The sequence below is a fragment of the Colossoma macropomum genome, unplaced genomic scaffold (genome assembly GCF_904425465.1).
Source record: "Colossoma macropomum unplaced genomic scaffold, Colossoma_macropomum, whole genome shotgun sequence".
NCBI classification, from domain to species: Eukaryota; Metazoa; Chordata; class Actinopteri; order Characiformes; family Serrasalmidae; genus Colossoma; species Colossoma macropomum.
This window is the reverse complement of record NW_023494785.1, coordinates 39671600-39687877: the sequence shown is the minus strand read 5'-3', so window position 1 is coordinate 39687877 and position 16278 is coordinate 39671600. Positions and strand designations below refer to the sequence as shown.

Sequence of the window (16278 nt, the reverse complement as noted above, 5' to 3'; positions counted from 1 at the left end):
TGTGTTGGTTCAGTTCCAACTGCTATACTGTTGATCACCTCTCACTTTTGAGCTTTAGCACTTTATTTCTGGCCAAAAGGATCCCAAAAAAGAGAAGAAGAAGAAGGCCTAAAAAGATTCACTGCCATTTTAAGGCAGACAGATACTGAAGTAGAAAGCTCTAAATAATTCTTATTGAATTTTAAGCTGAACAAACTTTCCAAAAGGTCATGTAAGGTCATATTTCATCTTTTCTTCAGCTAGACTGTATAGCTAATTATTACAATTACGCATCTCTATGATTATGTGATAAACACAGATTCTGTGCAGGTATCTGGGCAATATCAGCAGAAAATTCCGGATGGGATATCAGATGGAAATAAAAGAATGAATGGGATTCAATACTGAAACACCACTCAATCACACAGTGTGATGTATTTAGCTGTATAGTTCTTCCTGTGGGGTTAATAGGGTGAATAGTTTCAGCGTGATGGGCTACTTTTAGATATTCATCTTAAAATAAGTCACTTTTACATTTTGAGGCTTAGGAGTTCTTCCGATCCATATTGGCTGATACTCGAGGTTTTAGTATTGGTATCGGTGGCATTTTGACATCTACAACTGAAAGAATAATCTTTTTTTTATCTAAATCGCAATTTGAAATTTTGAGTGCAATTTTCAAATCGCAAACACTGCAATTTTTCTTATATAGTACATTATCAACAATGTTGTCTTAAAAAGTTTCAAGTGGAAAAGAAAGTAAATATAATAACGCAGAGCTGGTGAACTGCCTGCGGATGAGTTAGGCCAATCAGAAACAACAAAACACCCATGTTCGGTGTATTCCATCACAACTAACTGGTAGTCTGACACATTCAGCGTTCAAGATTCATGCCAGAAGAAGTGGATATTCTGCTCTTTTTGGCCAAAAAAAAAAACAAGCCAAAAAATGAATTTATATAAAATTACTGCATTTAAATTTCAATCACAATATTGGTCAGAAAAAGCACAATTAGATATTTTCCCCAAATCTCTACGAATAAAAGAACAGTCAAAGTAGCCAGCAAATTGGATGGTCAGATAATAGCTGTGGTACTTGACCCAAAACCTGCTCCACCAAATGAATGACATGTTTTATGAAAGAAGTAGATAAATACCTTGATGACTACATAGAAAAGTCCACTACTGTAATGTTTTCCCTACTGAGACGGCTTCTGGCAGGTTGAATCTAAAAGTGTGAAAAGTCTAGAGAGCTCAGGTCTAAACCCATAAACAAATCCCTAATGTATCTCCTGTTATCACTGATACAGAAAGCAGTGTTTTATTGGTTTACAGCTACAGTAATTCTACCCCTTTTAAAGACCTGCATTTACGCTTGAGGATCGAAGAAGCACTTGCATTCCTCGCAGTAGTAATAGAAAGTGTACTACTCTAAACATAGTATTACTACTATGTGGAAAGTGTGGAACTGCTAACACTGCTAATTTGCTGCTGCGCAGCAACAAGAATACATGTATTAGTGATTTTGCATGGTAAATTTGTTATATTACTACATATTAAGATTGTGATATGCTTTGTAGTACATTAGAATGCACTGGTGAGCCTGTTACTCTCTAAACGTGCCGCATTTCATTTGTGTGATCAGCCAGTTAGATTAAAGGCACAGCAACAAAAAATAACAAGTTCTAAGGGATAAAGAGAGGTTTGAAATGGTGATATACACATAGAAAAATGATGGTTCTTCAAGGGTTCTTTAGTAAAGAAAATGGTTCTATTGGAACCATGAACACTTAAAGAACCCTTTGCATGATTAAAAGGTTCTTTCATTCGTGAAACGTCCTTCAGATTGATGGAGAATGATGGCTCTTTACAGAAACCTTTTGAAAAGGGTTCTTTTATTGTAACACGCATGACATCAAAACAATAGAAGAAGCCTTTCTGGTGCTATACATGGCTCACAAAGGTTCTATAAAGGAGCACCTACAGCACATTCTCCGTCAATCTGAAGAACCATTTCACAATGCAAATAACTCTTCAATCACGCAAAGGGTTCTTTGAGTGTTCATGGATCTATATAGAACCATTTTCTTTACTAAAGAACCCTGGAAGAGCCATCATTCTTAAGTGTGTAGGCCTAAAAATTAAAAAAAGAAAATGCAAAATGTAGAATATGGGTCATTTAAGCCATCACAGCAAAATCAGTGAAATTTATCTTTGTATAAGGCAGAGATTGTTACAGCAACTGCAATCAAAGGAAAAACCCAACAGCAAAGATTTACATTGGTTTCCCCGCAGCTTACTGCTAAACTGATGTAACAAACCAAATAGTGGTTAAACCTGTCAAAAAAGCTATCCTGAATAAGAAAAATGACCGCAACACAGAAACAGAGTACACTCAATCGAGACAAAACAGCTTCCTTCCTGCAGAAGGTTTGCAGAGAAAGTAAGAGACACCTGGCTCTTTTAGGGGCTTCTATACTAGGCAGCACAAAGCTCTGGTTGGACCACAAGTCAAACAAGTCATAGTTTAATCCCCTTACACCAAATGTAGACGATCAGTCGAGACTTATTTGGTGTCTGAAGTTTACTTTAGTTCCGTACCGGACCTACAAGGCTTACACTCTAACAAGTAATGGAAGTTTATAGCAGCCAGGTTAGCATGGTGCTAACTGTAGGCCTAAATCATCACACACTTGCCTCAGACTTCGTCTGGTTGTAATCTCTATTAGCTTTGCTTATGGGGTTTCTGACACTGTATGACATCGTTATCTGTAAACATGATCAAAAGTACAGAGAAAATTCAGGCTTCAAGGTGGCTGTTACTGTTTTTTTATATTTTTAGGACCTTTTGTAATATCTCTCCAAAACTAGTTAAAAATGACTAAAAGATACAGAGAAAGTCAGAAATTACATAATATATTCTTGTGGTGTGAATAAAAAATGTTGTGTTAGTCTGAAGTTTGCTTCGTTAGTTATCCTCTAAAGCTACAAGGCTAATGTAGCTAACATGTAATGGAAGCTTTTAGCAGCCTGGTTAGCATCATGCTAGCTGCTTGTACACATCCTCCACACTTGCCTGAGTTGTTAAGTAATCTCAAACAGACTTGCGTATGTGCTTTATGACTCTGTATGACATTGTGGAGACAAAATTACAGACAAAAAAAGACATTTTTACCTCATGATATGCACCCCAGGTGTCTCAGCTATGGCAGTGATTGACACTATAAATGTCACAAAGAAAAAACGAGGGGGCTAAAAAAGACTGAATGGGTTCACTTCCACCAGTAGGCTGTTCCTAATTGGTCCAAGGGCAGTTTATGTTCTAAACCAGGCATGGCAAACTGGGGACCTTCTGGGCCAAAGTGCTGAGGAGATTAGCGGTTACCCTCATCAAACGCTCTGAATTCAGTTCATGAAGGCTTTGCTAATTAGCTGATGAGCTGAACCAGGTGTGTTTAATGAGGCAGTGCTGAAGTCTGCAGTGTCATGGCCCACAAGGACTGGAGCCTGACACATGTGCTCTAAACTCTCGAAGTTAACCTGCCCTGGAGCAGGTTACGTATGCAGCATAAGTTGTCATGGTGTTGTAGCCCAGTAAAAACTAGTCCACCATTAGCTGGCTAAGCAAGAAATCCGACTTTCTGAGACAGGCCCCAAGCATCCAGAATTACCTAAGCAAAGTAAAGGCAGCACAGACACGCACAGCTGTTCACAATCAAATTCTCATCAGTGTAGAATGGACTCATGTTTAGACAGAGTTGCATTGCTACTGAGGGTATTTTGCATATGACATGGGAGGTTTACCACTGTTCTATAAAAAACACTATTTAAATATTCTCAGAAGAGACAACCACAAAGCAAGAAGACAGCTTCCTATCTTAACATCATTTTACATTTTTTGCATTTACATGTCTTCTAAGAATAATATTTTGGCAGTTCTGGCAACTAAATTTGCAAAATCCATGTTGTCACTTTTTTTTTTCCCGTATGCAAAAACCACAATATGTATTATATCACACCATTTGTGTGTTGTTACACCGACAATTCCATAAATAAGCATCAGATTTCAGATATGAAAATGTCAGATTCAGTGTGAGTTTTGTTGTTGACACTAGCTGGGTTTTCATCCAGTTATTTTATCTTTAACATATCAAACAAAAAAGACTTATAATAACCAAACTGGCAAAATTTACATAAAATCTGTAAATTTAGAATAAAAAAGGCAAACTATGCAAAAAAAAAATGCAAACAAAGTTTAAGTTGGCTTGACAAAGCCGTTACGATGAAATCTCAGATGATTGCTACGGTGTTGCTAGGCCTTTGTTAAGTTATCCCAAGCGGTTGCTAAGGTGTTGCTGGGCCTTTGTTATGTTATCCCAAGCGGTTGCTAAGGTGTTGCTAGGTCATTGCTATGGTGCCCCAGATGGCTGCTTTGGTGTTGCTAGGCCTTTGTTATGTTATTCCAGGGGGTTGCTATGGTGTTGCTAGGCCTTTGTTATGTTATCCCAAGCGGTTGCTAAGGTGTTGCTAGGTCATTGCTATGGTGTCCCAGATGGCTGCTATGGTGTTGCTAGGCCTTTGTTATGTTATTCCAGGTGGTTGCTATGGTGTTGCTAGGCCATTGCTGTGGTATCCCAGGTGGCTGCTATGGTGTTGCTAGGCCTTTGTTATGTTATCCCAAGCGGTTGCTAAGGTGTTGCCAGGTCATTGCTATGGTGTCCCAGATGGCTGCTATGGTGTTGCTAGGCCTTTGTTATGTTATTCCAGGTGGCTGCTACAGTGTTGCTAGGCCTTTGTTATGTTATCCCAAGCAGTTGCTAAGGTGTTGCTAGGTCATTGCTATGGTATCCCAGATGGCTGCTATGGTGTTGGTAGGCCTTTGTTATGTTATCCCAACCAGTTGCTAATGTGTTGCTAGGCCATTGCTGTGGTATCCCAGGTGGCTGCTTTGGTGTTGCTAGGCCTTTGTTATGTTATTCCAGGGGGTTGCTATGGTGTTGCTAGGCCTTTGTTATGTTATCCCAAGCGGTTGCTAAGGTGTTGCCAGGTCATTGCTATGGTGTCCCAGATGGCTGCTATGGTGTTGCTAGGCCTTTGTTATGTTATTCCAGGTGGTTGCTACGGTGTTGCTAGGCCTTTGTTATGTTACCCCAAGCAGTTGCTAAGGTGTTGCTAGGTCATTGCTATGGTATCCCAGATGGCTGCTATGGTGTTGGTAGGCCTTTGTTATGTTATCCCAACCAGTTGCTCATGTGTTGCTAGGCCATTGCTATGGTGTCCCAGGTGGCTGCTTTGGTGTTGCTAGGCCTTTGTTATGTTATTCCAGGGGGTTGCTATGGTGTTGCTAGGCCTTTGTTATGTTATCCCAAGCGGTTGCTAAGGTGTTGCCAGGTCATTGCTATGGTGTCCCAGGTGGCTGCTATGGTGTTGCTAGGCCTTTGTTATGTTATTCCAGGTGGTTGCTACGGTGTTGCTAGGCCTTCGTTATGTTATCCCAAGCAGTTGCTAAGGTGTTGCTAGGTCATTGCTATGGTGTCCCAGATCGTTGCTATGGTGTTGCTAGGCCTCTGTTACGTTATTCCAGGTGGTTGCTAATGTGTCGCTAGGCCATTGCTGTGGTATCCCAGGTGGCTGCTATGGTGTTGGTAGGCCTTTGTTATGTTATTCCAGGTGGTTGCTAATGTGTTGCTAGGCCATTGCTGTGGTATCCCAGGTGGCTGCTAAGGTGTTACTAGGCCTTTGCTATGGTATCCCAGGTGGTTGCTAAGGCGTTGCTAGGCCACTGCTACGTTGCTAGTATATATGTGAGTAAGTATGTAATAATGTCCTTTGTGATGTTATTTATGGCAGCTAGGTTTGAATCTTCTCAACATTCTGCCTTTAATTTCCTAAAGAAAAAAAGTGGGCTGAACCCTGATTGGTGTCAAAATCCCATCGCGAAAGTACCAGGATTACTAGCATAAATTAGCATTATCATAGGGCTTAAGCATTCAAGCATTCAAGCATTTGATTTATTTTTCATGTTAGGATGTTATAAGCATTTAACATCTTGTCTGTTCTGTCCAGAAGTCACCCAAAGCATCATGGAGTGCAGGAATAACGTTGATTAAGATGTTGATCTGGCTTGTTTTGAGAAGCTTCTACAGCTGTCCTGTACTGTGTCGCTTCTTCTGAGGCCTCTAATGCAACTGTGGAGCAGGTCAAGGGTGTGGCTGGGCAGAGGGGGGACACTTTGCTCCTTGTTGTAAGAGGTTAGGAATTTCCGAGGAGCAGAAATATTTTCTCATGTTGGACTGGTTTTTCCACACTTCCGTGAAAGTCTCAAAACCAGTCCTATATTGTATCTCTGCTATGTGATCTGATATTTGCTTCTTTAGATTTGCACTGTAGCTACCAGGCCACTGTAGCTGACCAAAAGCAGCCATCTGGGACACCATAGCAATGACCTAGCAAGACCTTAGCAACCACTTGGGATAACATAACAAAGGCCTAGCAACACCTTAGCAACCGCTTGATCCCAGATGGCTGTGCAATGACTTTGCTCCTTATTGTAAGAGGTTAGGAATTTCTGAGGAGCAGAAATATTTTCTCATGTTGGACTGTTTTTTCCACACTTCCGTGAAAGTCTCAAAACCAGTCCTATATTGTATCTCTGTTATATGATCTGATATTTGCTTCTTTAGATTTGCACTGTAGCTACTAGGCCAATGTAGCTGACCAGTCCCTGCGACTTGAAACACTGCGCTATAATGTCCGAAGTAGAAGTTCCACAACAATATAAAGCACAGAGTGGGTTCACTTTATAATAATAATGATCATTTACCAACAGAAATGGGCAATCACAATACATGGCTGGAGACAATTCTATAAATTATATTTATAAAATAAATATTGTTGTTTCATTTATAGCTTTGCTTTTTCACTATAATCATGTTGTGATTGGGAATTGTGAATGGTTGTGATGATTCATGTGTCCTTCAACACATTCACAAATTTTTGCTGGGCAGCTCCAATAAACAGTGAGGTAATTAGATTAGATATGAGTCCTTTGGTAGTGGTGACTCCTACATGTTCCCAGTTAAATGTACTTGGGTCTAATTTTGATGCTTTTGTTAGTATCTTTCCTTAAAATCTCCAAATGATAAGAATTTAACTGATACTAAAGTGTCTTTATGAGAAATCAAGCCCACTTTATACTCATATCCATTTAGCCTACTCTCTCTCTGTCCTTCTCTCTCGTTCTCTACTTTTCTTTCTCCCATTCTCTCACACACAGACACAGACACACACACACGCCTTCCCCTTTCTTGCCCTAACCCTCTCCCTCCCTCCCTCTTCTTCTCCCTGACGTTCTCTCTTTTTCCTATTCTTCTCTCTCCCTTTCCCTCTCCTTTTCGTCTCCCTTCTATTCTGACCTAGTCTCTTTCTCCTTTCCTTTCCCTCTCCGTCTCCCTCCCTTTCTCTCTCCTTCTCTCTATTCCTCCTTTTGTTCTCTTTCCCTGTCCTTCTCCTATCTTTTCTCTTTCCCTTTCCTTTTCTTTCTACTCTCATTCGCATTCCTTCTCCCTCCCTTTCCCTCTCCTTTTCTCTTCTTTCCTGTTCTCTCTCTATCTTCTCCCTCTCCTTTCCTTTCTCTCTCCTTTTCTCTCTCTCTTTCCCTCTCCTTCTCTCTCCTTTTTTCCCACCCCTCTCTGTCTCTCTGCCTTTCTCTCTATTTCCTTCTATCCCCCTCACTCTCTCTCTCTCTCGTGTGCGTGTACACATGCCTCAGGCTGTGGAACTCCCCAGTTTAGAGCGACTGCTGCCAGTCCGAGAGGTAAATCTCCCCTGGGCCATCCACAGATTGAGGCCTGGGGAGAATGTATGAGTGTGCGGCGTCCAAAAGAACCATGCATTCAGCGGAAATCCTGTGTTATCTGATCTGGTCTTTCATACCCCACAACTTTTTATAGCACACAACTGGTTAACTTTCTCTTTGTTGTGTGCCACTATAATGGGTTTCTACAGATCTACAGTAGTTACAGTGAGCTAAATGTGCTACTAATATAGCATAACTCCTAAAACAGGGATGCACCAATATGAGAATATGCTGATATCTGATATTTTTCATGTACATATCTGTCAATGCTGATATTAGGGGTGCAATAGTACAGTCTACTGTACTGTATCGTTCAATATGAGCCTCTCAATTCAATACACACAAGTATTGAACAATACATCCAACAGCATTAAGCAAATAAGGTACTCACTTTAATATTGATCATACTGCATTAAGCATAATAAAATTAAACAAGCGAGTCCACAGTGAAGGCAGAGACCTCAGTGGTAAACTGTGACTATCACAGCTAGGCCATCAGTTTAGGACAAAAGGGAAAAAACACTTCTCTGATAATGCTAGGGCGGCACGGTGGCGCAGTGGGTAGCGCTGTCGCCTCACAGCAAAAATGGCCTGGGTTCAATTCCCGGCCGGGCGACCAGGGTCATTTCTGTGAGGAGCTTGCATGTTCTCCCCCTGTCTGCGTGGGTTTCCTCCGGGTACTCCGGTTTTCTCCCAAAGTCCAAAAACATGCAGTCAGGCCAACTGGATGTGCTAAATTGCCCCTAGGTGTGAATGTGTCTGTCTGTCTGCCCTGCAATGGACTGGACAGGGTGTATCCTGCCTTCCGCCCAATGACTGCTGGGATAGGTTCCAGCACCCCACCGTGATCCAGAAGGATAAGCGGTTTAGATGATGTATGTATGATAATGCTAATCTTTGCTAGCACCTCTATGAGATTCTAGTAGTATGTTAGCGCTAAACTAAGAGAAATATACATTCATTTTTTGGAAGTTGAAGCTTGTGAAAGACATTCCATGTTTTATTTGAAGCTCTTGACAACAATTAACACATGTATATATGTATATATGTATATATATCCGTTTTACAGTGATTCTTTAATTAAAGTGCCCTGCCATAGGGCTGCTGCTATTTTCCATCCCTAACAACTAACTGAAATCAGCTCATATTGATAGTGATGTATCTAGAACTCCCAGAAGACATGGAGTGACCTTATTTCCCCCCGACAAAATCAGTGGTTCATTCTACCGTCGGTTCCTAATTATGCTGGTGGTTCATCTGCCACGTAAGTCCTTCACGTCCGCTCCTGAAGTCCTAACAAAGACATCATTGGGGGAAAAATCTGATTGGATAATTTTTCATTTCACGTTTCAGGACTTCAACCCTTGTTTCTAAACCAAAACTTAACGATGAAAAAAGAGAAATAATGCAATACTAAATGCAACAAGCATTACTATTAAACAAAAATGCTAAAAATAATACTTTTTTTTATTTCCCAGAAATCATTAGGCCTAGAAGGCCCTGAAGGCTCCTCACTGCCCTCCCTCCTCTGAAAATATCACTTCCTCTTTGCCTCAAAACGTAAAGCACGGTAGAAAAGCACTTGTTGTGCACATATATTAATGCACATAGTGCTTATTAGCTTGTGGCTAACGCAATATTGTAAAACGTTATACTTTTTTAATGCCGAATGCTCTAATAAAACCTGAAAATGCAAACATTAACATTTCTAGAAAGAAACTGCTTTCTTTTGCTGTATTGAAAACTAGCCACTGTTCAAGCACTGTATCACTTCAAAACCAATTATGATTTATGTGAGTCACTGAACTCCTAACCAATACATATCATTTTATAAAAGGCAGAAACTGTGACTAGATCAATCTGGATCAGCATCAGAGAGAAATTTAACATTTATTTAGGGGTACAAATAGGTCAAATGAATAAAATGCAGATATTTTATGTTTTATATTATAAGCGTAGTAACCCAGCATCACCTAAACATTCTGCTTTTCCAGAGTACAGTAAATACAAATATCAGTTAAAATATCGGCCCACATCTAAACATCTGTCTGATAAGCAAATATCAGCTGTTGTCATTGTGCATCATTAGCTTAAAACAATTATAGACACCAGTTACAGTAAGATAAAAGTGATATTAATGTAGTGTAACCCTCCAAAAGGCAAAAAGGTCAGTTATGTGTCACGAGGGAATCCTGCTATGGGTTTCCTGTAACAGTAACCACTTACTTAACCCATTTAATAAATAGCTTACTGAGTCACTCATGCTGGCTAAATTTAAAGGGAAGTGTCTCCACTGGGAATCAAGTGTCAGTGATCTAAGGACGAAACATGTTATTGCTGTATTAAAACACTGTTATGTCTTTATTTGTACCCATCAGCACTCAGGCCGTAAAAGGAAAGGCAGTAGAGACTGTTATAGTCATACCGGAGTATACAATTCTTTGTCTATTGTTATAGGTGGGCTACCCTGTGGCCTCCTCCATCTGACCCCCAGTGAAAACAGCTCTAGTGTGAAGGCACTGGGATGTACTGAGCTTCGTGCAGCAGCTTCCAGGCACAAATTCTGTCTAATAAGACGCACAATATGTACAAAACTGGCATACAAGCCTAAACATGTAGTTTCTGCTTCATGCAGACTGAAAAAAAAACAGTGTTTTCTACATAAGCATTTGATAGAGGACGTGTGGAGATAATGGAAGATACAAATTCCATTTGATTTACTAATGTCTGAGCTAGCTAGCTTGTCTCTTGCATAAATTAGTACTAGTGCCTGAAAGGCATGTTATTAAGAGACTACCTTTAACAATGGCAGCAGACAGTGGCCAGACAGACGGAGGCATTTACCAATAGAAGAAGCTTTCATAACTTAATGACCCCTATCACACATGTCTCAAATGGTTTTATGAGCTGGGCTAGAATTGCACCCGGTAGGATGATTTTTATTGGGAAAGAACTTGTTTTATTAACACTGCTATCTCTTCATCACTGAACTTTCATGTTCTGACAGTTGCTGTAAGCAGCTAGCTAGCAGTTTGTGCACTGTTTCTGCAACTAGCAGCCTTGGTAAACTGACTAACGGTGGGTTTTTTTGGCAGGCTAAAAGTGTACTGCATCATTATTGCATCATATCAGTATTGCATTTCACATCACCTGATTCAGGCAGCCAGTCACAGATCAGAGAGATATCACAGGATGTCTTTTTCACTCTCCCTCACTCACATGACTAACAGGAAGTTGGCCTTTAAGCGCCCAGCCTTCCTGAAGCTGCACTGCAGATACAGGATGGCATTTGTTTCTGGAGGTTTTACTGAGTCGAGTCTGTGAATACTTTAAAGCACCACTTCTCCAACTTTTCTAGTCTAAACCCCACTGTGTGGACATTAACCCCTCACCAAGCCTGCCGGTGGGTCCAAGGTTTTATTACACACTTGTATATGGGTCATTCTACAGAAATGTCCACTTGTTTATCCGTCCATAGGAGTCACTGGTGTTACTGATCGTCATTGGTGTTACACATTAGAAAGGTAACACCAGAGACATTTTAATGAAAAAACGCATTTTACAAAATGGCTGCTGCAGAGCATCAAGGCACATGTTGTCAGTCATGGAATATCCACTAAAATATGGAATTTAATCTATTTGTTTTCTATTTTTTCACAATTACCTCAGAATAAAGTCGGTCACACCAGTGACTTCAGCTAAAAGCTTCATATGAAATCATGAGCTGAATGAGAAAATCTCTGATAACTGAAAGACACAGTGGACTCACCATGTGCTTTTCTTTATAGATCCTCAGAAAACAGGTAAAAGAAAATCAAATGATGTCATCAGTGTGATTTTTATTTCAAAATGAGAGATTTTTTGTTACGCAGTGACACGACTCCTGGGGACAACAACTTTCATTATATATATTATAATATTTATTTGCTATTTGTTTTCTTTATGTCATTAAATTAATTTATTTCATAGTCATGTGTAGATTATTGCAGTTAAAATGGCAGAAAAACATGTTTTTTACCTCAAAATATGGCCTCAGCCTTTACACATGACTGTGATGACTAGCACTTCTGTGGTGCTTGGAATTCTATATAATTGATTTAAAAACTAATATTGCTAAATTGAGGCTCAAGAAGGTGTAACTGTTAAAATAACTTATTGTTTTATTTTAAAATATAAATAAATTGTAACCCTAACATGTTTTTCAGGTGTAATATATCTGTAAATGCTAGGGACACAAAAATGGACGTTTCCATAGAACGACTAAGAACCAAAGAAAAGCTCCATTACTTTGCACTGAAGTCCCCGTGGTTAATGAATAATATGTCTTAGTATGTAACAAGCCTGGAAGGTTAAGGGGTTAAAAGGGAAATTCCACCGGTGAACTTTCAATGGAAACACATTGACACAAATATCAATCTACACAATCATAATTAAAACACCCAAGATGATTTAACCATTTAAAAACATGTTTAGAGCGCTATAATCTACACTAGTTAGGCAACATTTGATGTTAATATGACAATCAAGAAAGGTTTAAAGGTCAGTTATTTGGCACAAGTCAATACTACACTACTGTCTTGTTATGGTTTGTGGAAAACAAAGGAATAAATGCTTTTATCTGGTGTTTTTTTTATAGGTGGTAGTAACTAGTTCACTCTTTTTAGCTACATGAAATTATAATTTGGAAGGACTTGCAGGTCACGTTCCTGAATATTCTCCAAATGATTTAAAACTACTTTATACTTATCCATTTACATTTCAGTAATAATTATTTTAGGTTTAATTTTATTGTTTTGTTGGTTCAGTTGTGTTGTTATGCAACGTTGCTCACACCTCTTTCTTATTAGCCCTAGTGCTTTATTTTAGGCCCAAAAGATAAAAAAAAGACGAAAAGGGCCTAACAAACAGTTTCTATTCTGATAGATGCTGGATGTACTAAGAAGTTCCTGATACTTTTTTGCTCGAGCCACTTTACTTTACTCAGCCACTTACATTCAGATAATAATTCTTATCAGAACCGTTCAGTTCCAACTGTTGTGCTGTTGATCACCTCATATTTTTGAGCTTTAGCACTTTATTGATCCCAAAAAAAAAAGAAGAAGAGAGCCTACGAACCTTCACTTCCTATTTTCGTAGACGCTGGATATACTAAGGAGTTTCTAACTTTGTTGCTTAAGGTTTTTTTTTTTATCTGTGAGGCTACTTTTACTTTTACCTTTTACTTGAGAAATTATTACACAGACATAACTTCAGTTTTACCTATAAACCACATGAATAGCTCATTAAATCTAAGCTGCTTAACATCAGGCATGTCAAACTGGGAACCTTCCAGGCCAAAGTGCTGCGGAGATTAGCGTTTATCCTCATCTAACGCCCTGAATTCAGTTCATGAAGGCCTTGCTAATTAGCTGACAAGCTGCATCAGGTGTGTTTAATGAGGCAGTGTGTTGAAGTCTGCAGTGTTTTGGGCTGCAAGGACTGGATCCTGACACATGTGCTCTACATTCTCATTCAAAAACTCACCCATTGTAATCTTTTCCCTGCTAGGATGACGTCTGGCATGTGGAAGGTCTTCAGAGCTCACCACTCAACACATAACCAAATCCCTAAAGTACTTCCCGTCATCGCCGACACACGAGCCAGCTTTATATTGGTTTACCACAACAGTCATTTTCATGCGCTGCCTTTTACTTGAGTACAGCCACCTCTAGTTTTAAACAAAGGAAACAAAAATACATGTAAATGTGTTCTGTCACTTGAATCAACAATAAAGCAGTAATGAGCCATTTTGTGTTCCTCCATTTTGAGGCAGATCTCACACACAGCGACGCTCCTCTAAACCACAAGATGACTAGGCACCAACGGTGTGGTACACTGACTCTAAATGTAATCGGTAGCAATCTTTTAGATAGTTATTGGTTCTAAAATTGGCGTATTGTTTTTAAACCATCTGAAGATAAGCTCTAAGTTTCCTCCTTTAATTCAAAACCACAACAACTATTACACACTTTATGGGCACAAGTAAGAATGAATAGACTGATTTACTGATGCTGCCTAATCAAAAACGTAATCATTAAAACAGCACACTATAAAACTGTAATCTTAACTAAAGCTTAAGTAACTTTGGGAGAAATCTGCTGCAAAGAACACTAAATGCAACGACTCTGTAACACAAATAAAAGTCCCACGATGACACAAAGCAAAGCATGGAAAAATTGAAGAATGTATGACGTGAAAAAGATTCCTCTTGAATTTTAATCTCTCTCTTCTCAAAAGGTCATGTAAGGCCATTTTTCTTCCTTTCTTTAGCTAGATTATGTATAAGCTATTACAATTCTGCTATGACATAATCTCCATGATTATGTGATAAACACTCGGCACTAATCCAGCAGAAACTGCTACATCAGATACCAAAGAGAAATCAAAGAATCTGTAACAAATCAGTCCTGAAATAGCTCTCACTCACACTGTGATGTGGTGTTGTTAGCTGTGTATTTTTGAGGTCAGTAGAGGGTTTTAGTAGTTCCAGCATGATGGCCTACTTTTAAATGTTCATCTTTACTGAAGTGCTTCAATTCTGTGTTATTTCGTCAGCAGTCTGGGCACAAAAAGACAGTCTATCCTCAGAGAACGTGTAATTCTCAGAGAAAAGCTTGTAGCCCTTGTCAAGCTTGCTGCTCTCCGAAAAGGAAAACTGCTTCATCAAACAAAAAATGTCTTTGGAGGACAAAATTCATAAATACCTTAATGAATCTAAGCTGCTCTACATCAGGCATGTCAAACTGAGGACCTTCCAGACAAAAGTTAACGCCTACCCTCATCCAACACTCTGAATTCAGGCCATTTAGGCCTCACTAGTTAGCTGACAAGCTGCACCAGGTGTGTTTAATGAGGCAGTGTGTTGAAGTCTGCAGTGTTTTGGCCTGCGAGGACTGGAGCCTGACACATGTGCTCTACATTCTCATTCAAAAACTCACCCATTGTAATGTTTTCCCTGCTAGGATGACGTCTGGCATGTGGAAGGTCTTCAGAGCTCACCACTCAACACATAACCAAATCCCTAAAGTACTTCCCGTCATCGCCGACACACGAGCCAGCTTTATATTGGTTTACCACAACAGTCATTTTCATGCCCTGCCTTTTACTTGAGTACAGCCACCTCTAGTTTTAAACAAAGGAAACAAAAATACATGTAAATGTGTTCTGTCACTTGAATCAACAATAAAGCAGTAATGAGCCATTTTGTGTTCCTCCATTTTGAGGCAGATCTCACACACAGCGACGCTCCTCTAAACCACAAGATGACTAGGCACCAACGGTGTGGTACACTGACTCTAAATGTAATCGGTAGCAATCTTTTAGATAGTTATTGGTTCTAAAATTGGCGTATTGTTTTTACACCATCTGAAGATAAGCTCTAAATTTCCTCCTTTAATTCAAAACCACAACGACTATCACAGAATTTATGGGCACAAGTAAGAATGAATAGACTGATTTACTGATGCTGCCTAATCAAAAACGTAATCATTAAAACAGCACACTATAAAACTGTAATCTTAACTAAAGCTTAAGTAACTTTGGGAGAAATCTGCTGCAAAGAACACTAAATGCAACGACTCTGTAACACAAATAAAAGTCCCACGATGACACAAAGCAAAGCATGGAAAAATTGAAGAATGTATGACGTGAAAAAGATTCCTCTTGAATTTTAATCTCTCTCTTCTCAAAAGGTCATGTAAGGCCATTTTTCTTCCTTTCTTTAGCTAGATTATGTATAAGATATTACAATTCAGCTATGACATAATCTCCATGATTATGTGATAAACACTCGGCACTAATCCAGCAGAAACTGCTACATCAGATACCAAAGAGAAATCAAAGAATCTGTAACAAATCTGTCCTGAAATAGCTCTCACTCACACTGTGATGTGGTGTTGTTAGCTGTGTATTTTTGAGGTCAGTAGAGGGTTTTAGTAGTTCCAGCATGATGGCCTATTTTTAAATGTTCATCTTTACTGAAGTGCTTCAATTCTGTGTTATTTCGTCAGCAGTCTGGGCACAAAAAGACAGTCTATCCTCAGAGAACGTGTAATTCTCAGAGAAAAGCTTGTAGCCCTTGTCAAGCTTTCTGCTCTCCGAAAAGGAAAACTGCTTCATCAAACAAAAAATGTCTTTGGAGGACAAAATTCATAAATAGCTTAATGAATCTAAGCTGCTCTACATCAGGCATGTCAAACTGAGGACCTTCCAGACAAAAGTCCGTTGGAGATTAACGCCTACCCTCATCCAACACACTGAATTCAGGCCATTTAGGCCTCACTAATTAGCTGACAAGCTGCACCAGGTGTGTTTAATGAGGCAGTGTGTTGAAGTCTGCAGTGTTTTGGCCTGCGAGGACTGGAGCCTGACACATGTGCCCTACATTCTCATTCAAAAACTCA

The 16278-nt window shown here is 39.5% G+C and overlaps 1 long non-coding RNA gene across 1 annotated transcript in view; it reads left to right on the top strand.

The window, feature by feature from the left end:
• The window catches only part of LOC118824303, a 33968-nt gene extending 18549 nt beyond the window's left edge, over window positions 1–15419 (top strand). Inside the window, exon 3 of the long non-coding RNA XR_005008598.1 lies at window positions 13385–15419. This is a non-coding gene — a long non-coding RNA (uncharacterized LOC118824303). The remainder of the gene's footprint in view (window positions 1–13384) is intronic.
• The last annotated feature ends 859 nt before the right edge of the window (window positions 15420–16278 follow it).